At 41.6% G+C, this 21,953-nt stretch overlaps 1 long non-coding RNA gene across 1 annotated transcript; it reads left to right on the forward strand.

Moving 5' to 3' along the window:
- The first annotated feature begins 1,583 nt into the window (after positions 1-1,583).
- On the forward strand, positions 1,584-4,243 carry LOC122460611. Its single transcript, XR_006282031.1, has 3 exons — positions 1,584-1,675; positions 1,944-1,976; positions 2,304-4,243. It is a non-coding gene; the product is annotated as an uncharacterized LOC122460611 (long non-coding RNA).
- The last annotated feature ends 17,710 nt before the right edge of the window (positions 4,244-21,953 follow it).

The following is a 21,953-nucleotide window of genomic DNA, read 5'->3' on the forward strand; positions in this document are numbered from 1 at the left end:
ATAACTGCGTAAAAATGATACAATAAAATACTAACGTGGTTTGGAATGTTGTGCTTAAATAATTAATCAGAAATTCTGGCATATGACACATTGAAGGTACTGATACCACAGTGATGGACAACATTAAAATCACCTAAGTAACTAAATGAATTCTGTAAACTTTACTCATGTAACACAAGTAGTCCTACTGTAAGCAGTGTGACTACTCAGCTGCAGAATAACTACTCACCTGAACAAGGATTTGCAGAACTGGACCCATATTTGGTTTCAGCCTAAACACCCAATTCAGAAACTACTGGTTCATTTAAGATTACATCATTTCCTTGGACTCAAGCAACACACAAGACTTCATGACTGCATTTCTTTGCCTCATCAGGCATTTCTGCCAGAAAGCCACATGAAAATAGCAGCAACAGCGTTTGCTTATATACACTAAAGATGGGCCTGACCAAAAATCCCATATCTGAACACCCTGCAAATGTTGAGAAAATTTAGAACTAGACCCAGATCTGAATTTTGCAAGTTGGGCCCATTTCATTCATCTGTGTGTGCGCGCATGCACACATCATCTTACTAGGACTTAAACCTTTCACTAGTATGCTCAGGTTGGAGTCATGTAGCATCCAAACATGCCTCAGTATATTGTCCCTTAACAAAGATTTAGTGTCTTCTCCAGCAGTTTAATATGGGTGTATATAAGGTAAACTTATCAGGTATATCTTCTGTTTATCAGTTGTCTGACACTGAAGAACTCTAAGATCACTAAAACCACCAACTTAGATCAAGACCTGATAAAAACTTATTGGCTATTGGTCTAGATGTATTTTTTTTTAAATGTTAAGCATAGCATAGCTTTTCTCTGTTGTAATGGTATTACACGTAAATGAACTTCTTTTGTTGTCATAGTAAATGAGTCATTAATGTTTACTGCTTGGTAACACTGCATTTTATACCCCAACAATTCTGGCCTAATTGTTTACAATCCTTTTATTAATATGCACAAGATACACAGTAACTTGTTGTTTGATATGTGTTGGTATTACACCAAAGTGTAAATCAGAGTTACTTGATTGGTTTATTACTACAGTTACCAACCCTCCAGGATTATCCTGGAATCTCCAGGAATTAAAGATTAATCTTTAATTAAAGATGTCATGTGATGAAATGGCTATCAGAAATTCGGCCAATCAGAATTGGTGACCCTAATTATTATTCATTATGACAGTAGTTCACAGAGATTCCAAATGAGGCTGAGTCCCATTGTGCTTGACACTGTACGAACACCGAGGAAGTGACAATCCCTGCCCTGAAGTGCTTACAGAACAGACAAAGAGTGGGAGAGAAAATGGAAACAAAAAGAGGTTCAAGGGTTTAGACCATGGGCAGAGCTAGGAATAGAATTCAGGTCTTCCAAGTCCTAGAGCAGCAGCCTATCTATTGTACTATGCCACCTCTCAAGATTCAGTGTACTCTAGCTTTACTAAGTACACCTGTATGTTTGGTCCCATCATGTCACATCCCAGTGGACAATCCTATACTACATATCAAAAATACACCTCAAGAACTTTTTCTTCTTTCTCCGGAACACCACTGTAATGGAGGCACATCAGAACTGAAGTATGCGTGCTTTCTAAAATGATGCCAGTGATTCCTCTGTTCCTTTAAAGACAGCATGGTGAGATTTATTTAATATTTCAGATCCCCTATCATGTAATCCCATATTAATAATAATATTAATAATAATTAATTAAGGACCTAGAGGTTCCAACCAAGATTGGGTTTTTTGTGCTAGGTGTTATGGGTAAACATTTTGAGACAGAGTCCTTGAACCCTGCCTCAATGGGGAAAAAAAGATATGCTTTCAAATATTTTTACCTCAATCAAGATTTTAATGGTTGAAAAGCATGATTAAGAGGCAGCTAACAATCTGACTTCTTCCCCAGGCTAAAACACAGCCAGCTAATGACTTTAAACAGGTAAGATGCATCTGACTGGGGTGAAAAACTAAACCTGGGAGAAAATAGGTGTTTTATCCCCCTTTAATAGTTGGGAAATGGAGGCCCAGAGAGAGTAAATGAAATGTCTATGGTCACACATATGGTCAGTTGTAGACCAGATGACTCAATCCAGATCTGTGAAGCTCAGTCCAATATCTTAATGAAAAGACCACCCATCCTGTTTTTCCAGACTGTTAATTTTATGTACAATGTAACTTTAAAATAAAGGGCTCAAGCTACAATCAGATGTTTTGGTTTCTAGACATTAATTTCATGCTCTAATTTATCATTTCTATATTTTTGTAGATTCTACCCTGTTCCAACCACCAGCAGACATAGACTGGAAATTGTCCAAGCTTGCCCCTTTCCTGGTGCTTACTGAAACAACAGCAACAACAATAGAATGTGTGTGGTGGGGGAACACCCTACAATACATAAAAATAGTTCCTTGGACTCCCGTTCAGTTTCTGGCTGTCCCATGGTTACTTCTGCAAAGAGTGAAGAGATAGATTCTACGTATAGATGGTTCCATTTTCCTTAAAAGTGTGACTCTGAGTCTTGGCTTCCTCTTCTATTTTTTTAAAAAAAGTTTTTGTCCTTTCAGATTAGATTAGTGGGAAACCCCCACTCACCCACCCATTTTCACCCCATAGCCCAGGCTCTCAGACCCTACCTCCAAGTGTTCTTATCTCCTCCATTTTCTGTTCTGTAAATCTTCTCCCCTCGCTCCAGTGTCTAGGTGTCTCTCATGTCCTACAGCCAACATGTACACACTGCTGTTGCTGTGTTCAAAGACAAGGATTAGTATTAATAATTTCCCCCCAGGGAATGAAATACTGGATCCAGGTTCCTTTAAAGCCTGTAGGTATAGAATGGAGTGTTGTCATGATGCAGAAAGGAGAAGATTCTTGTAAATAGGTTATTTTAGCTCCTTTTGTTTGATAAGAATGGCTAGGAGATAAAACTTTCCTCGATGATTTCCCACATAATTGTCTTTTTTTATTATTATTGATCACATTTACACATAGGAATATATACACACAGCACTTGTTACAAGCCATTTACACCCTGAGGTAGCTTGTAAAAATATGACAATATTCTTTGATAATGGTCCAGTGACACTTGCTATTATTATTGTCATTGTTATTGTTACTGTTGTGGTGGTTGTTCTGTTGCAGCAGCGTCTCAAGGCCAGGGTCAGGGCCACATTGTGCTAGTGTGTGCAATTAAACGATGGTTCCTTGCCTTTAAGAGTCTACAAATTAAGTATAAGACAAGAAACAACAGGTGGATACAACAAACAGAGCACAAGGGAGCAGTGAGGTAGTTATGATTCATGTAATAAGCAGTGGTCATAGCACACCAGTTGCCTAACCATTGTCAAGTGTTCTGTAGGCATGGTGAAACAGGTGTATTTTAAGAAAGGTCTAAAAGATGATAACGTAGTGCCTTTGAAGAGCTTCTTCCTTTCACAAGAGGTGGCATGGGAGAAAGCATGAAGGTGCACGTTAGAAAATTTGAAATATGGTGGTGTGGACCATGATAGCATTATATTCTGGTATATTATTACATATTTGTTTTGGGTCTCTTAGATACATGAGGGTGTTGGGGTTGGTCCTGCATTGAGCAGGGAATTTGACTAGATGACCTCCTGCGGTCTCTTCCAACCCTAATATTCTATGAAATCTTGGCCCTGTTAAGTCAATGGCGAAACTTCATATTGACTTCAGTTGTGCTAGCATTTCACCCTGAGAGTAGGTACACCAAAGAAAAGGGGAGTTATACATGTAGCTTTTGAATCAGTGTATGCCTGATAACACTTCAAATGTGTTTGTATAGTACAGGGCTAGTTACAGGACCTTCTGGGAGTGAGTATTTTCCCTCTCCAGTTTACTCCCATTGAGTTCAATAGGATTGCGTTCATGAATAAAGATGCTCAATGTGAATAAGTGTTTGCAAGACATAGCTGAAACATATGATATATTCTCTCTCATATTTACTATATTCAATACTGGAGAATATTTGTGTGTATGGTATTTTATATACAAGGTAAAAAAATAATTCATACACAATGACATATTGTGTCTGTCTCCAGTTATTATATGAGTATGTTATTAATCTGCTTAGAGTTCTGTATAGGTTTCATTTTTCATGCCTCTGCTACTTATATACCTTCAGGCTTCTAAGTAAATTATAACATATTAAAATTATTTGTATGGTTTTGGATTCATATAAATAAGTGGGCCTTCTAAGAGTTGGGTTTAAATGGCTTCCTTGCTCTCTCAGTATTTCATTTGAGGAGATATATATCCTGATTCACCTCTTATTTACACTAGGTTTACACTATGAATAGAGCTTTGCGGGAACCAGAATTTTCATTACACAGAAAATTTCACAATTTTGAATCTTTTTCCATTCCAAAATTGAATGAACACTAAAACAAAACAAAAATTGAAATTTCCTGTGAAATGAAAATCGGGGGGGGGGGGGGAGGATTATTTGTGTTCAATGTGCACATTTTTGTTTAATAGAATTGAAATTTTTCATTCTGATTTTGACTTATTTTATATTTATATAATGTGAAAATTGAAGCAATAAGTCACTTTGAAATGAAAAATTGAAATCTTTTATTCCAAAAAGGGCAAAACAGAATGTTTCAACCTGCAAACTGAGCCTTTTACCTCAGTGTACGTGAGGTGAAATTCAAGCTACGATAACTGGTTTGAGGAAAAACATGGAAATGCTGGAAAAAATTGTGGTAAGTAGCAAGATGGCCCAGTTAAATTTACCATGTTTTTCTCTCCCCTTCTCTGTTTTCAATGCAACTCCAGAGGATTTTGTTTTATTTTAGAATTTTATTAGTTAGTCTAGAAAAGGCGGCTCAAATTCTGCTATAATTTAAACTAGTGTAAATCCATAGAAGTCACTAGACTCATTTTGGATTTGTATAGGGTTAACTGGTAGCCTTACTTTTTGGCCATATGTTCTTCTGTGTTTCTCCAGTTAAAGGCCTCATCCTGCTCCCATCAAATTCAGTGGCAAAACACACATAGACTTCAATGTGGGGAGGATTAGGCACTGAGTTCTAGTTCTTCCTGGACCCTGCCCACACACTTATGTTAAGAGTGAAGAACTGGGGGTACAAATGTACTCAGATGATCATCCTCTGTGAACTCCACTGTGTTCATCTGCATACAGATTTATGGAGTTAGGCCCTGTAGTCTTGTCCTTCACTTCTTTACTGACTCCTATTCTTTACAATGGGTGTTTGCAGGAGGATTTACATTTAAATGGCTTTAAATTACAATCTCTATTTTGGACATGGTTCTATAGCCCAGTCATGACTTGGTTGTTCATTTGCTTTTCAAAGATTTTATTTTTGAGAGAAGATGTTTGTTTTTCTGAATGAATTTCTGGGAGGAATGGGGAAAGAAGGGAGTTAACCCAGTGGCTACAGTCTCCTTCTTAAAATTAAAATAAACGGAAGAAATATCTGCACTTAGTACATGTTTTTAGGAAGCATGTTCATTTTAATAATTTCAACTAACTCCAAAAGAGAGACTTGGTACTTTCCAGATAGTTCTAGATTTGTATAATAGCATAATAAAATTAAATAAATAAATAAGTGGCTCCATATTACATTTTTATAAATGACGACGCAGACTTGGCTGTACCTTTGTAACTAGCCAGTTAATAGAACTTGCAATCTCCTTAAAGAGGAACTCTTTAATTTCCAGACTTTCCAGTCTACTCCCAAGACTTCTAATTTGTTTTGATTTATGAACATAACCTGACCTATCTCCAGATGTATTTAATATATTTGAGAAACTGGGTGATGTCTCCTGGTCTGTCAAAAACATTAATAGGACATCTGCAAAGAGGCATGTTTTATATTTAGCTTCATTGGCATGGGTTCCTTTTATCCATGAAGTAGTTCTGAGAGTTTCTACCAGAGTGTATATGATGAGGTCAAACAAAAGAGGAGAAAGAGAACCCCCCAGTTCCATTTCCCCACAACGTAACTCGAATGGAGCTGTGAAATTGTGCTAATGTAATCCCAATACAATCAATCATTTTTGCCATTCAAAGCCCAAGAAACTATTTTGCCATCCCTCCCCCTCACCCAACGTAACTGTGTAGCTCTCAACTTATTACCAGCAATGTGAAAAAGACACAGATTCAAACTTATCAAAGACTAACCAAGACAAGATATCTCTGATCCCTTGATTCTCTTTGGGAAACTCCTTCCACTTAATGCAGTGTATGCTAGTTATTTTCTCAAGCTCTCTGGAGACTTCTGAAATTTATTTTCAAGGGTATCTATTCATAATATGCTGCTTTTCTTCTGCTGCTTTGCATTTATTTATAAAGTGGAATTATTTTAAAAAAATATGATCTGCATGATATATTATTCTTTTCCCTCAACATTTCCCCCCTCCCAAGTAAGCCCTTAAGAAGGGGTGAAAGATGTACTCATTTTGCAGACTCTCTCCTGTTTTTCCAGGAGGAAGACTAAGTGGTGATTCATTTATTTAGAACCAGGTTCAATGAAAAATGTGTCAGCTTTCTACACCGCACAACCCTCCATCTCCATGGAAATCTGGTTTGGGGAGAGCCTTTTATAAGCTTCAGCATATTCAGGGGGTGTAATTCCATGCAACCCCCACCCTTATTGATTAAAAAAGCTTGTAGCACCACAAAGCCCCACCTCAGTGGGTATACCGTACTAATAAAAAGAAACACCATAACTAATCACACACAAACCCAGATCCTCAGCTGGAGTAAATCATCATAGGCCAATTTTTACACTGATTTTACACCAATGAAGCACCTGGCCCCTACGTGTAGAAATGAAATAAAAGATGAGGAAACACACTTAGAGATTAGATTTGCCAGATTTCTTGCTGCTGCTTTACACAAGTCTCACTGCTTTTCTGTGGAATAACTTTGCCTTTTACTGAAATTTTCCTGGTACGTTGAGAGTTGCTTCTGAACTCGGCTGGGGGACAGAAAAATACTTCTGCTTTTTTTCCCCCCTCCTCACTGTTTTTAGTTTGTTTTACAGTTAATTTAATGCTTGTGAAAGTTGCTAGGTTAATAGTCCTGGAGACCAAAGCCTTATGTTTATCCAGAAAATACATACATGGGCAGTAGCTGTGCAAGCTTCCTTGTGTCCACTCAATGCTGTGCCCGAAGCCGACAGTTACAAAGTGATGGGAGGCCACTCTTTTTCTGGACTACAGCTTGCTGGAGTGGGAGTGTCTAGAGCCTGATGCTTCACTTTGCCTGCCAGAGATCTCTGCTGCAGACTGGCCTTCAGCCCTGACCAAACGCATTAGCTTCGGGCCCAGTGCAGATCCCTATGCTACTTCTAGAGATGGAACTAGAGTGGATGAACCAGATCTTTAGCTGGTTTAACTTGGCACAACTCCATGTTGCTAGCTGAGTCACATATAAAAAAGCCTCAGACTTCTGACGTTAGAAGGGTATTCATAGATTCAAAGGCAAGAAGGGGCCATTGATCCTGATCTTCTGTATAACATGGGACATAGAATTTCCCCAAAATAATTCCTAGAGCAGCTCCTTTAGAAAAAAATCTTCCAGTTTGATTTAAAAATGGTCAGTGACAGAGAATCCACCATGACCTTTGATAAATTGTTCCAATGATTAATTACTCTTAGCGTTAAAAATTTATGCCTTATTTGCCCGTCTGAATTTGTCTAGCTTCAACTTCCAGCTACTGCAACATGTTATACCTTTCTCTATTAGATTAAAGAGCCCATTATTACATACTTGTTCTCCATGTAGGAATTTACAGACTGTAATCAAGTCACTCCTTAGCCTTCTCATTGTTAAGCAAAATAGATCAAGCTCCTAGAGTCTATCACTATAAGGTGTGTTTTCTAATCCTTTAATCATTCTCATGGCTCTTCTCTGCTCTCTCTACAATTTACCAGAATGCTTCTTGAGTTGTGGGCACCAGAGCTGGGCACAATATTCCGTCAGTGCCAACTACAGAAGTAAAATAACCTCTCTACTCCTACTTGAGCTTCCCCTGTGTATACATCCCAGCATCATATTAACTCTTTTAACTATAGCGTCACATTGGGAGCTTATGTTCGATTCATTACCCAACATGATCACTACATCTTTGTGCAGAGTCACTGCTTCACAGGACAGAGTCCTCCATTCTGTAAGTATGCCCTATGTTCCTAGATGTATACATCTACATTTAGCCATAGTAAAATGCATATTGTTTGAGGCACCCAGTTTACCAAGTGATCCAGATCACTCTGAATCAGTTACTTGAGCTCTTTATTATTTGCTACTCTCCCAATTGTTGTGTCATTTGCAAACTTGATCAGTGATGATTTTAGGTTTCCTTCCAGGTCATCTATACAAATATTAAATAGCACAGGGACAAGAACTGATTCCTGCGGGACCCCACTGGAAATACACCAGTTTGATAATGGTTCCCCATTTACAATTACATTTTGAGACCTATCAGTTAGCCAGTTTTTAATCCATTAATATGTGCCATATTAATTTTATATCACTCTCCTTTTTTTTAAAATAAAAATGGCATGTGGTACCAAGTCAAACACCTTACAGAAGTCTAGGAATATTACACCAACACTAAAACCTTTATCAATCAAACTTGTAATTTCATAAAAATATCAAGCTAGTTTGACAGGATCTATTTTCCATAAACCTGGCTTCATTTGCATTAATTACATTTCCTCCTTTTATTCTTTATTAATTGAGTCCTGCATCAGCTGCTCCATTATCTTGCCTGGGATGAATTCAGTCTGACAAGCCTATAATTACCTGGGTCATGCCATTTACCCTTTTTAACTACAGGCACATTATCTTTCTTCTGGAACTTCCCCAGTGCTCCATGACGTATTGAAAATCAACATTACTGGTCCAGCACTCCAAACTGAGCTCTGAATCCTTTGTGGCCCTCAAAACTTTTCAAAAAGTGACATTCTGATTATTTGAAAATTGCCCAAGACAAACTGAACACAACTTTGTGACATTTCTTGCAAACTTTCATTGTAACTCCTGGCCTCAGCGAAAATTAACAAATAAGGAAACTACTGTATAAACTGTGGGGAAAGTACTCTTTTTATCTGAGGTTGCTCAGAAGGGAAACTAATGAATTTAATCATTTCTTCCACAATGACAAATACTCAGATTTTTTTTTTGCAGTTTTCATTACAAGATTCTTCCTGAAACACTACAAATATAGTTGCATTTGCATGTTTCTTGTATTGTTTTGCACTGGTTTTATTCCAGTGACCTCCGTGGAGTTACTTCTGATTTATACCATATAAGTGAAAGCAAAATCAGGCCCAGAACTTTCACAAATATGTAACGTGCTCCTCAGGCAGCTTTTTGGTACTTATATTTCAGATAGGCTGCTCAATGTGTCAGATGATGACCAGGACACATCTACTCTTCCCAAAGGGTTAAAAAGGCCAATGTTTAAATTCCTATGTACTATTTTTATATTTACTTGTTTTAAGTAGGATTTAAATCAAGTCCCATTGACTTTCCATCTATACTAGATACTTATATGGCCTCATTATCATATGATGTGAGTGCCTCACATCTTTATGTTTGTCCTCAACCCCGCAAAATAGGGCAGTACTATTAGCCAATTTTGCAGATGCAAAACTGACTCTAAGGCCATGTCTACACTACAAACTTTGGCCAACACAAGTTATGTTGTCCAGCGCACTGTCTTTTGGGAAATTTTGTCAAGGCATGGTGGGGCAGAAACAAGTTGTGCAGGAGTGACTGGGAGCAAGGGGTCAAGTTCTCATCATGCCCCATTCCATAATGCCATCCATATACCCCAACGTCTGCCTTTTTAAAAGTCCCACAAACCTCTGTGACACTTCATGCTGTCTGCCATCTCTGATAGAAGCATAGAGCCCGCACAGCTCTTCACTATTGCCATCAGCCTCGCAAACACAGGATGAATGATCCTCTGTTTTGCAGACCAGCAGGAAGAACTGCAGCAGCAGGGGACATGATGATTTAGTGGGGGACAGATTACTATGGGACATAGTGAAAACCAATTCAAGGTTGTTGGTGGCATTCACAGAGCAGCTGGAGATAGTGGAGTGTCCCTTCTGGGCCTGAGATATGAGCCCTGACTGTGAGATCGCATTGTAATGCATGTTTGAGGCAGTGAGCAGTAGCTGCAGAACTTTTGGATGTGAAAAGACCACGTTCGGGGATCTGCGTACCAAGCTCTCCCCAGCCCTCCAGCGCAGGGACACCAGAATACGAATTGTACTGACAGTTGAGAAACCAGTGGCAATCCCTCTGTGGAAGCTTGCAGCACCACATTGCTACTGGTCAGGGGGAAATCATTCTGGAGTTGGAAAATTCACAGTGGGAGGCCATTGTCATGCAACTGTGCAGGGCCACACAGGACTGTGACTCTCAGCAACGTACAGGACATAGTAGATGAATTTGCAGAAATGGGGTTCCCAAACTGTAGGGGGGGCTATAGAAGGCATGCATATCCCTATTTTGGCATCAACCCACCTTTCCACAGAGTACACCAATTGAAAGGGCTACTTTGCTATGGTTATGCAGGCATTAGTGAGTCACTAGGGTCACTTTACCGACATCAATAGTAGCCGTTTAGGGAAGGTGCACAATGCTCACATTTTTAAGAGCACAGGCTTGTTCAGAAAGCAACGAGAAGGAACATTCTGTCCCAAGAAACAGATTACAGATTTTGGGGGCTATTAGGAATTATGTGATGTTTGGTGCACATTTATGACTATAACTCGGTCCATTAATGTACCTATTAATTTGCAGTGCTTGCTATATATTTATAATTATCACACAGTGTCACTGGTCCTATGAGTTCTGTTGCCCTACACAATAACAAGTAGTGGGTACTTTCAACAGCACAATGCATTCTGCAGCATATGTGAATTAATAAAGATGAATTATTTACCCAAAAATAGATTTTTATTGTATGCCAAAACCAGTGCAAAAAACCCCAATGTGCCATTAAAAACAAATACAATAAAAACATCTCAGATAAATGAACGGAACAGAACTTAACAAGGGGAAAGAACATTCATGTCCATCTGAGTTCATTTTGGCTACACACACAGCAGTTTTGGGTCTCACAGGTCAGCGTATGTGTAGCTATGGTTGTCCTTATTGTTCCCTGGTATAGAGTGGTATGCGTATGGTTGCAACCCCTTATGCCAAGTGCAGTGATGGGTAGGGAGAGCACTGAAATGGAGATCTCCACTGACTGCAAAAGGAGACAAGCCCATGATTATGGAACCTGTAGGTCAATAAGAGTCTGCAGCATCTGTGTTCGCTGCCAGAGAAGCCTCATTATGTGCCAGTGCACCCCCCCCGCGTCCTTGGCCTCTTTCTTTTCTAATCTTTCCCTCTCCATACTCACTACAATATTCACTCTCCAGGCCCTCTCTTCATGGTCTGTTGCAGCACTAGCTTGCAGCATCTCCTCTCTATTATAGTCAGGCATTCTGCAGGAGAGAGGGCACCTCAAGGCTGCAAAGGTATCAGCTATAGATAAAACACCACAAGGAGGTATCGTATTTATAGTCATGATGGAAAGCAAAAGTTATGTTTCAGAACTCCCTTCCCATGCTGCCTTGGAGTTCCTGTGCACAGCACTGCTCTCCAGCCACAACCATAGTGAACATGGCCCAGCAGGGGTGGGTAGAGGGAAGAAACGAGGAGGGAATTGTTCAGTTGCATGAAACAACATTTCAGCCCATTTCCATGGGTATGAGTGCAGGGCAATGGCACTCAGCACTGGCATTGTTTTCTAAACGGGGTGCTGATTTTATTGGATATCTTGCTCCAGAGGGTAACAAAGGCACAGAGAGCACAGCTGCTAGTGGTATCCTAAAGCTTCCTGGACCCATATGCTGTTAGCCTGTTTACTGCAATGATGCCAATGTGGAAACAATAAGGCTGTCTTCCCTAGAAATCTTCATGAGAGGGTTGCAGAGCACCTCCATGAAAGCTTCATTGAGATCTCTCAGGAGGATTCAAGGCCATTTCTTTCTACATAAACTGCTTCACATGTCCCTCTCCCTCCAGCTAACTCCAGCTCTCTTTGTTGTACTGCTGTCTCTTCTAGTATGAGTACATTAATGAAAAGTCAGTGCCCGTTTCCTGTTCCACTAGGGTTGGGTGCCAGCTGTACATTTCAACATTGTAATAGGAAATACAGTCCTATCCGAGGTTCCTTCCCCTCCTCTGGCCTTGCCCATGCTGGGCTGCCAGGACTGAGTAGATTGCCATGGAGTCTGAAACAGCTCTTGGCTCATGGCACAGCTGGACCAACCTCATTGCCCGGTTATATCTCCCGCATCCTCCTCCCTATTCACAGCAGGTGTCTGCGTCTCGGGCTCCTCGGAGGTATCCACAGTGGTCTGTGGGGTGCTGATGAAGTGTTCACCCAGTGTGGTAAGCAGCTTGTTGTAAAAGCAGTAGTTCTGTGGCTTGGGACCAGATTGACTCTTGGCCTCCCCAGCCCTCTGATATGCCTGCCACAGTTCCTTCACTTTCATGCAGTACTTATACTGATCCCTGTCATACCCATTTGCCTGCATCCCCTGTAGAGTCCTGCTCATAAATGTCCATGTTTCTGCAACTGCTCTGTAGCTGTGCCTGCATAGTCTCTTCTCCCCACAGGCCCAAAGGATCCAATACCTCCTGTCTACTCCAGACAAGAGCACATCTGGACCATGTAGCCAGCAAGGTTGGTTGGGCTGTTGCACATGCCAAGGGAGAACTGCAAGGTGTACTCAAAAAGCTGGACAATCAAGAACAGGCATTTTAAAAATACATGGGGGCAACTTCCAGTCCTCATAGCTCTTGGGCAGTGGTGAGAGCAGTCGTGATGAGAGCAGTTAGTTTTGGGCATTGTGGGACAGCACCTGGATACACTTGCACTATCTCTACCACAGCTCAACACTGTTTGGAGGGGTTGTGTAACTATAGAACAACATGGAGCTTACTTTGATGGGAGAAAAATTTTAGTGTTGACAGATGCACAACTAGGTTAATGCAAGGTTACTTAAGTCAACCTAACTTTGTAGTGTAGGCCGGCCTAAGTAATTTGTCAAAGATCACATGGCAGAGCAAGGAATTAAACCTGTGTTCCCCCAGTCCCAGCCTAATTTCCTAACCCCTAAACCATCTTCTTAGAGAGCAATTCAGGACCATGGATGCGCTGGAAACAAAAGCTGCTTTCTAGAACAATGACTTTCACCACTTGGCAAATTTTACCTGGTTTTTGGTAAAGTCTCTTACCTTGCAAAGCCCACAGAGAGAACTTAATTAAATACAACTGAGATATTCAGGTAGGAAAAGCTAGCAGTACAAGGGAAAGAAACTATGATCTTTCATATTTTTGTAGTGCTTTTCATCCCAAAGGAACCTAAAGAATTGTATAAGCTATGAGAAAAATGCTGATCTGAAGAGCCCAAGTGAAATAGGAGAAAGTGAGTGCAAATAGCATATTTCTCCTGTCTACAGCACACCCCAATACCACAAAGGGATAATTCCAACTTTCCTCTATCTGAAGCACCAAAATAGGGGAGCTGATGAACTAGACGGACTCCCAAGGAAACACCTGTGACCCTATTTACAATTAAAGTCATAGGAATTGCAATACTGAAGTAGACCAGTGATTCATCAAGACTTCTAGCCCATCTCTAACAGTGGCTAGCACCAGCCAGTTCATAGGAAGGTACAAGAATCCCTACAGGAGGCAATGCTTCATCTTCTAGACAAATTAGAGGATTGGGCCAAAAGAAATCTGATGAGGTTCAACAAGGACAAGTGCAGAGTCCTGCACTTAGGACGGAAGAATCCCATGCACCGCTACAGACTAGGGACCGAATGGCTAGGCAGCAGTTCTGCAGAAAAGGACCTAGGGGTTACAGTGGACGAGAAACTGGATATGAGTCAACAGTATACCCTTGTTGCCAAGAAGGCCAATGGCATTTTGGGATGTATAAATAGGGGCATTGCCAGCAGATCGAGGGACATGATCGTGCCCCTCTATTCAAAATTGGTAAGGCCTCATCTGGAGTAGTATGTCCAGTTTTGGGCCCCAAACTACAAGAAGGATGTCAAAAAATTGGAAAATATCCAGCGGAGGGCAACAAAAATGATTAGGGGACTGGAACACATGACGTATGAGGAGAGGCTAAGGGAACTAGGATTGCTTAGTCTGCGGAAGAGAAGAATGAGGGGAGGATTTGATAGCTGCTTTCAACTACCTGAAAGGGGGTTCCAAAGAGGATGGATCTGTTCTCAGTGGTAGCAGATGACAGAACGAGGAGTAATGGTCTCAAGTTGCAGTGGGGGAGGTTTAGGTTGGATATTAGGAAAAACTTTTTCACTAGGAGGGTGGTGAAACACTGGAATGCATTACCTAGGGAGGTGGTGGAATCTCCTTCCTTAGAAGTTTTTAAGGTCAGGCTTGACAAAGCCCTGGCTGGGATGCTTTAGTTGGGGATTGGTCCTACTTTGAGCAGGGGGTTGGACTAGATGACCTCCTGACGTCCCTTCCAACCCTGATATTCTATGATTCATCATAATTGTATTATTACTTTTTGTGTTTATACAGACATGGATAGTAGGGTACTTAAGGGTAGACATGCTGCTCTCTTGCAGAGAATTAGGAAGATGAATTGCAGAGCACATAGCAGCATGGGACACATGTCCCACCCCCTGCAACAGCAAGATGGTCAGCCATGTGGCCAGCACTGTTTCACTCTTGCCCTTGCATGACTCGGTATGTTAAGGGTAGGACTGAACTCTTCATAGGATTTTTTCACAGGAAATACTGTTAGCACTGAAATGCAGTCTCCCCTGGGTGGAGCACAGTAGGTCTATAATAGTAGATTGAGATACTGCACAACAGTTTATGATCAGAAGGAAGTGAAGAATACCATGCAAAACTAAACCTGTAAATGGGCATTGAGATAGGCAAAAGATAGTTATCCAAATTGCAATTTAGCCAGGACTAACACACTTATCTTTGTAAAAAAGAGTGTGATATGAAAATCTTTTAATGACCACAAGTGGGCAAAGGACCTCAGTTTTACTGTATGTCTCCTCCATCATCTCCCACCACAAAAAGAGTCCCTAACACAATGCTAAAACCATATTAACTGAGTGTATAGAAAGCTACTGATTAACAACAGCTGCAACTTCAAGGTTTCTATTGTATGTTTGTTATCCAAGAACCGATCAAGTTGATCATACATAAGTCATGCTTTTCTGGCAAGAACTCAGCTGCGGGTGGTACAACTGTAGGAAAGAAATATGATAAAGAGAAGGGCATAAAGGATTCACCCTGTCTAATCTACCCTAAGTAAAATAATTAGTATGGTCAGTGATACAGTATTTCAACAATAACATAAGTACTTAAGGTTATACCTAACACTGTATGATGATTTTTCCTGTTGCCTAGCCATTAGTCTGTATGCATGCTGTCAATAATTATTGAACTGTGCATAAGGACTGCTAGTGTAAAATAGTAAATAACTGATTTACTGGGTTGGAGTCACCCACTGTTGCACTGAGAGAGGTGGGAGACCTCTGGCGCTAGTCCTCCTTCCATTGCAGGTTCAGTGGTTGAACAAATATTATGACTCTCACCTCCTCAACTCTGAGTCATTGTCAGATAATCTCCCCTCCCACAGAAATACGTGAGAAACTGTTCTGGTTAGAGCTAGGGAGGCATGTGTAGAATCATAATGTATGGTGCTTTCAAGTACAAGATCTGCTGCACATCTTTCAGTTCTCGTTTATCTTTACAACTGATCTCAGGCTTTCAGCAATTTGCTTAGTAGAGGGGGAGAAAGAAGAGAGAGCGAGAGGGTTGTTAGTCTCTCCAAACCTGAAAGGAACTGGTGTCATCCTTGGCCATATTGTTCTTCTGGAGGGGCTATTACTTCTTCCTGCACTACATCCATTGCCCCTCCCCTGTATCAGCTATGTCTTACTACTCTAATTAAAAGTTAGGCTGCTAGTTTAGAACTGGCATGACTTATTTGGTAAGGCAGGGCTAGCAAGCTATGGTAGTGAATGGGCATATGAGCTGAAATTCAGAACACAGGAAAAGGAAATATATAGCTTGCAAAAGATGAGTGCTTTCCCTGTGTACAAAGAACACAGATTGTACTGAACAATATTATGCATGTTTGCTGCACTCTGGCTAGTGTATTAAACTAAGCAAAGCAAATAACTACAACTTTTTAATCATATACCCACTAGGAATGTGCATAGGTGCTCATATTTAGATTTGGTTTACATATAGTTTGAGCAGGCCGGGGAGCAGAGTAGTTCTAGGACTTGCTATGTTGCAGGTTATATTCAGATTTGGCTACCTATTAAATGTGCTAGTCCTTCTCTCTCCTTCCTTCTACCCATCTATTTTTTTTTTAATCCTGGTGGCTAGGTGCAGATTGTTCTCTCTTCTTCCCTCCTCACACAGTAGAGGGACAGCCCCAGGAGTCTTCCATCCTTTTAAGAAACTGAAAAAAGCAAATTCTGCTTTCTTGACCCACACAGAAAAGTTCCATACTCCATTTTAAACTCAATATGTTTACTCCCTCTGGCATAATCCCCTGATCCAATGGAAGGCTAGGAAGATCAAGAATGCAATAGTCAGGGTTTCCAGTAGGAAGGATTTGCTAGCCCTATTGGCTTTTTAGATTTGTTTTGGTGGCAACTAGCAGGACTTTGAGGCAGAGATTTAGTAATGAATAAAACCAGCCAAAGATGGAGAGGCAACCCCAAAGACTCCACTTGAACCAGCTTTTGATACCAAATCGCTGACTCATAGTCAGAGCTCCCATCACCCCCAAGCACCGGTCTAGGCTTAGAATCAAGAGGCTATTAAAAACACACACAACACATGTGCACACACATGATGTATCACTGGGTAAAATTACCAGCAATCACAGAAAGCATCTATGCAGAAGATCTGGGCTCAAACGCCATCTGGGAATTTGTGGTCCTCCTCTCCACAGCTTGAGCTGGGAGGCCAGATGTTTTCAGCCTCTGATGTGAGCCAGGGGAATCTCAGTGGCCCACCCTCTTATGCTGAGGTTTAGGGTCTGAGACAGGGGGTATTGAGAATGAAAAAGAGAAATACGGAATAACGGAGAGGGGGACTGGGTAGGAAAAAAAAATCACTTAAAATTGGAACATGCAGTCCAGCGTCATTGGAAGCTGTGGAGTATAAGCCACTTGCAGTGCCTATTAATGCATAAATAAACCACTACTTTTCTTTTCAGAGGGTGACTAACCAAAACCAAGCAGCTAAAACTACTTTACATTTAAACTTTAATGAGCACTTTAAAATTGTATCTTTATGATGCTTAAACGAACAAACACTTTTCCCCCCCAGAAAAAAATAAGATGTTCTTTGTATTTATGTTGTCACTCATCCTTGGACTCTGATCACTTATCTAGATAATTAAGCAATATCAGTGAGGAACCAGATACCAGAAATCTGATATTAATCCGTCCCTCTTAATAGTAACACAAAGCCACTGGGGTGGAAAGCAGCCTAGCCTTCTTAATCCCCTTTTACCAACATTTCGGCATCAGCACATCTCATTTATTTTCAAAAGTGGTTCAAGACATACTATCACTGGCTTAAGCCTAATTTAGGCTTTAAATCAAAGTATGTTAAGAAATTCAAAAATAGTCAAGATTACTACGATTTCTTGAGGGAATAATTCACAACTAGTACATGACTTTACAATGGGAACAGCTAGATGATTGTTACTTGTTTGTATCATTCTTAAGCATAGTACCCTGCTCAGAATTAAAAGGAGAAGGCGGGATTGCAGCAGAAGCCTTGGGACCCCATTGCCATACTTATCAGGTGTATGGTATTGCTAAAGTAAAAAATAGTTTGAATAACTTCTACAGCTGTTGGATCAGCTGCCAGTACAGAACAATCCAATCTGAACATCTCACAGAATCTTTGTTCACTTTTCCTCCCTTGTTTTTTTGACATTTGGCAGAGTATTTTTATTTTTAATGTCCACACTGTCCTCTGTAGAGCTGGTTGAAATTCAGGATTTCCTTGTCATGGAAAATATCAAAATCGCTATGATTTCATGAAAAAAAAGATTCAATTAAAAATGAATTTTTCCCAACTGAAAATTGCTTAGATGAAAATTTTCTGACCAGCTCTAGTTCTGAGCTCCCCACTGATAGTGATATCCCCCTGGTATAACTTCACTGGCTTTATTGGACATGTAACCATATGCATTTTGCTCATCATGCTTAAAGGAACAGAAAAAAATTGCACAACTGTCAAACCAGGACAAGAGGTCCAAGCACAAAAGCCAAACTGTGCTTTCTCTTCTGTTCATGCACCATATACTGTCACCTTATTGTATTAGTAGTTGCTAACATTCACCTATGGATATTGAACCTAGAACATTTTGACCTAAAAGCATGAGGACTAAATCCATTAGCCTAGTAGCAGACTTGTAACCTCCTATGGTCCAGCCACAAGAGGGGGGCAAAGACCCACACAGTATTAGCACATGTTCATGTTCATGTTCATGTTCAAATCTGCAGTTTGTACACATCAGTTGACTATTTCTGGTTGTATTGTATTGGACTGAACAATTGCATACATGCAACTACATGTGCCTCTTTCTGAAAGTCTAGACAAACATAACAGTGTTTAATAAGACAATTAGAATAGTTCAGCCTTGAGCTTGAATCTGGGGGTCTGAAATATTGACAGTTAGAATTGGAACTCAAGTACAAAATTCTGACCATCAAAGTATTGGGCATATCTATAGTAACTCTTGTTCAAGGGTCTCAGAGCACTTTTTGTAATCTATTAATTAAGTCTTACATTATTAAGACCATTTCACAGAAGGCTGAACAAACAAACAGAGGCACTGAGATTAAGGGACTTGCCTAAGGTCTCATGGGTAGTATCACAGGATCCACTCACTGTGAGTGGAGCTTCCTCCTAGTCACTCTGGTAATTAGCTCTAGCCAGGTATTGCATCCTCCTCTGGTAGTGTCTTTCCTGTCATCCTCTTGCCCTCCAGACCACCTCACTCCAGGAACCACAGCCTCTTCTTCATGACTCAGTCCTCCAACCAGGTCACTACATGGTTCCCCCTTCCAGGGAGGTATCACAGTCCTACTATACAAAATAGCAGTCTTCACTTCAATGCTCCGACCTTGCTACTCCTCCAGTGGCAGGGAAACAGACTTCACCTCAGGGACCCTCTAATCAGCAGCCAAGATCTGCACTACTATTCCTTGCTGTTTTTCCCCTAAGCCTTCTCCTACTTTTCCAGCTTCCCCCCGGGTTGTCATCCTCCAAACTCCCAAAGAACACTATCAATTACTCTCCATCATCCTAACACACCTCCTTTCATCCCAATTACAGCCTAGCTCCCTACAGCCCCCTTCTGCTCCTAGCTCCTGTGTTTTATATATGCCCCTCCTGTTCCTGTCCAGCTGAGCCTGCTTCCAATTAGTGGCACCTAACAGCCTAAATCTCTCCCCAGCTCACTGCTTAATTATTGATTGGCCCACCTGGCCTAATTCTGCCCTCTTAGGGTTAGTCTGAGGAATAGGCCTCATCACAGGACGTTAGTGTAAGGGGACTGTTGCCCCCTTACTAACATTCAGTGGGGATGTTTTAGTTGCTAGCTCCTAGTACTAAAAAGGGGGAAGGGTTGATGGGAAATCAGGACCCTGAGACTGACAGCCCCCGGGAGCGCTGGGGAGAGACCAATGTTCCAGGTAAACCTGAATGACACAGGGTGAGCAGGCTAATCAGGAGGCCAGGGAGATCCCGTTCTCCGTGTGAGCTGGATTTGCCTGGGTCAGACAGAGTGGGGCCAAGCTAAGGGGAAAGCAGGGGCCCAAGCTAAGCTGGGGAGAAAGAGCTGTGCCAGATCCCGAGGGACCAGAAAAGCAGCCCAGAGAGAGCAGACCCTGTTCTGGGAGCAGAGCTGCAGCCCCAAAGCCAGAGGCACAGGCCAGAGAGAGCAGACTTGCCCTGGGAGCAGAGCTGCAGCAACCAGAGCTAGGGGGGCCAGAAAAGCAGCCTAGGAAGCAGGTCAGTGCTGGGAGCAGAGTCACAGATGCAGCCTGCAGAACAGACCTGTCCTGGGAGCAGAGCTGCAGCAACCAGAGCCAGAGGGGCTAAAGAAGCAGCCCAGGGAGCTGGAGGCAGAGCAGCAGTAGCAGTGCAGAGACCGAGTGGTGCAGCTGGGGCTGGAGCAGTCTGGAGCTGGGTGCAGTGAGCAGCTGGGGAGACCGAGGGGCAGCCTGGACAGCAGGCCCAGCACAGGGAGACGCCTCAGCCAAGAGGCTCTGCAAGCCAGGCTTGGATCATAACCCCAACAGGGTGGGGGCAATACTGGGAAGAAGGCCAGTACCACTTAAAGCCTGAGAACGTGTGGCCACCACCAGTGCAATGTCCAGCCCACAGCGTCCCTGCAGCACAGCCAGGACCTGAGAAGAAGGCCTGGGACTTACAAGGAACAGGCTGTGAACGGCCCAGACATTCCAGAGACACCGTTCGTGATGTTCCCTGCCACAGAGCGGGGTGACGTGTTTCCTTTAACCTTTCCCATTATTCCTTATTCATTTTTAAAATTAATTGTTGATTAAATAACTTGCATTTGCTTTAACTTGTATGTAATGGTCAGTGGGTCAAAGTGCCCAGTGTAGATAGAGTACCCCAGAGTGGGGACACCCTAGCTCCTGTCCCAGGTGACCACAGCAGGGTTGGGGGTTGAACCCCCCCCCCCTTCCTCCCCCAGGAATCCTGGGCCCAGCTTTGTTTGGGTTACGAGGACTCTATCAGACAGGAGAGTGGAAGGAGAGCCCTCAAGGACAGGGAGGCCACTGGCTAAAGGAAGAGGGAGCGAGGACTCAGATCCTTTCGCTAGCCCACTTCACCAGGGTAGTGCAGAAGCCAGGAAGAGCGGGACTATTCCCCTGCTTACATCAGTAGTAGAGCTAGGTGATTAGCACAGGAGCCTGGACTTCCAGTCACCTACTCTAAACACTAGACAATACTTCCTCTCAGCAATTACAGCAGAATTCTAGCAACTAGCCACATGTAGGTTACTGTTCACAGCTTCATAACATTTGCAAAGAGTAGTAAATGGGGGATGGGGAGGGGGGAGAGGAAGTGAAGCTCATGTAAAGTAATAGTAAAAACTTAGAAGCATCACACCAGTCACTTTTATTTTCAGAGGTCCTAGAAACTAGCCTTTTCCCATCCTCCTACATCTACTATCAGAGACAGACACGCTTTTCATCCCAAAAACCTCCTAGAGAATGCAGTTCTCCCATGTATATTTTATTAAGCAATAGTGCCACCGTGCACTGTACAGATGGGGGAATCTATCACATTATTTATAAAATAATTAGCCTGCTATTTCAATGACAAGAAGGAACGGCAGCATGTAGGCAGCAACCTGAGGTATTGCCTTTACCTACCTCTTCATTTTTGTATTTGTACAAAAACAGTAAAATGTTTTTACAGGCTAGGCCAATAGTGCCACAGGAATTGAATTAGAGCATCCTTAATTAATATGTCATAATATAAGAAATGATGAAAATATGTATAATTAAATTCTTGCACTAAAAACAGGATTATAAAATGTGACTAAAATAGAGCAGTGCAGCATTTGTTTAAAAAAAATTGTCACTGTTTCTACTGGCTTTGTACTGCATCACGCTTAGCTATTGGGTAGCTGTCTGACAGACAGGTCACCCAACAAATTAGACACCAATTGTCAAGATGAAAAGAAATCTCCCAATTTTGTGACTCTTGCATTATTTTCAGACTAATGTACTGTAGTGACAGCTTGGCACCCTGGTACCTGTATAGGCAATAAGAAAAAG

Source organism: Dermochelys coriacea, chromosome 6 (assembly GCF_009764565.3).
Source record: "Dermochelys coriacea isolate rDerCor1 chromosome 6, rDerCor1.pri.v4, whole genome shotgun sequence".
Taxonomy (NCBI): domain Eukaryota; kingdom Metazoa; phylum Chordata; order Testudines; family Dermochelyidae; genus Dermochelys; species Dermochelys coriacea.